The sequence below is a fragment of the Tenrec ecaudatus genome, chromosome 3 (genome assembly GCF_050624435.1).
Source record: "Tenrec ecaudatus isolate mTenEca1 chromosome 3, mTenEca1.hap1, whole genome shotgun sequence".
Lineage (NCBI taxonomy): Eukaryota > Metazoa > Chordata > Mammalia > Afrosoricida > Tenrecidae > Tenrec > Tenrec ecaudatus.
The window spans coordinates 80,485,573-80,487,470 of NC_134532.1; the positions used below are offsets into that span (position 1 = coordinate 80,485,573).

General features: G+C 42.8%; 1 pseudogene; it reads left to right on the plus strand.

Annotated features, from left to right (window-relative positions):
- The first annotated feature begins 320 nt into the window (after window positions 1-320).
- On the plus strand, window positions 321-462 carry LOC142444239 (small nucleolar RNA SNORA76; annotated as a pseudogene).
- The last annotated feature ends 1,436 nt before the right edge of the window (window positions 463-1,898 follow it).

Below are 1,898 nucleotides of genomic sequence, written 5' to 3' on the forward strand. Positions count from 1 at the left end.
AGCCTTTATTGAAGCACAACTTCATCTTCCTACTTAGGAGTGGCTCGTGAGGTCAAATGGCCCATCCTTCCATTAAGTTCCCAATGCTTAATCAACTGCATCACTCTCTCACTGTCATAAAGTAAATCCTGACTCATAGGAAGTGTTTATAGGATTTTATTTAAAACATGACTCGCAGAGACACTATAGGGTACAGTAGAACAGCTACCATGTGTTTCTGAGACTGTAAAGCCCAAGAGATAGATGAGCAGAAATCCTCATCTTGCTTTCATGCAGTGTCTTGTGGTTCCAAACTGCTGACCTGAAGATTAGCAGCCTGGGCGCTGCCTTTGAACCTGCCGCACCTGCCTGTGGAGCAGGTGGTGGGGAGGGGGGTTAAGCTACAGCATCAGAGCAAGTGCTGGCGCATAACTGGGGTCACCACGCCTCTGTGGATGGCCCATCTAACCATGAGCGACATGGCGGCTAGAAATAAAAGAAAAGATTAGTAGCCTAATTTATAACCCACTAAGCCACCAGGACGACAAGAGAAGACGACCTCCTCTTTCTCCCAAAGAAACAGCTAATGGGTATGAGCTTTTAACTCCTAACTAACCATCAAGGTTCCTACATCACCAAACCAAAAACCAGTCAATCTCAGTCATTGAGTTCATTCCAGGTTCCTTATATAATTTCCAAACAGAAGGAAATTAAAATGAAGTTGTGCCAATTGTATGCTTAGTCTTGGTTCTCAAATATAAATCAAATATGAAGGCCTTAATACCATGGGATAGTATGGCAGCGTTTTATATCTTGCTCAAAGTAACTCAAAGATTCCCTGGATAACAGTTCTACTATGCGTAGATCAGGCAGTTGGATCAGCACAAGAGAAGTCTCTATAACATATCCAGGCAGCCACGTAATCTGTACTATCACTTGCACAGGATAAATCCAACAGCTCCAATCGTGTGTGGAATGTCAGCGGCATGTAGCATGCTGCCTGGATCACTTGGCAGAACCCTTTAGAGTACTCAAAACACACACCCTTAAGAGTATGTTTCTGCCATCCCAATAATCACATGCATGATTACTCAGATCAATTTCTATAAGGAATCAGAACTACATCAATAACAGTTTACTATTAAATATTTTTATGAGGCCAAATTTTTTTTTCAAGATAAGATCATTGTTTTAAACGTTAAATTTAAATATTAAATTTTAAGAGTATATTAAGGGTACATGCCATTAGAAAAAAAAAACCTACCATATACACTAGTGTGTAAGCTGAGTTTTTCAGCACAAAAAATGTTCTGAAAAACTGAGGTTTGGCTTATACATGGGTCAGTGGTACCCCAGCGAGGTGTACCATCTCACTGCCCCCCCACCAAGTAACAGGACGAGCACCCGTTATCTCGCGGGTGATTGCCATTTCTCCGCTGTTCATTCAAAGCCCCACTGAAACTGCAGGGCTGTGAATGTTTGTTTACTCACATCTAACCAATCAGAGCTGTCCTATGAATTGGACGGCTCATTTCGCAAAAGCACCCATAGTGATTCACTTACGCCGGCAGCTAAACTGGTAAGGATGTGTCTGTGGCTGTGCTCTGTCTCTCCCCTCTGGTCTCTGTGTTAATTCACATCCTGCATCCCCCCACCCACACGGACTCCCCCACTCCTCCAGGCTAACTCGTGGGGGGGCAGGGGGGAGGGGACACATTACCATGAAAGTTCTTTTTCAAAGTCTTGTTTTTTTATCCTATTAGAAATGGATACTCTTGAACCAAAACAAAAATGTTGGTCATATGAGGCTCGTTTCAAAATGAAGGCTGTGTCAAGAGCAGAAGAGTGCAATAACAGTATTGCAAGTAGGGTATTCTGTGTTGACAAAAAGCAAGTGAGGGCATGGTGGAAAATGAAAG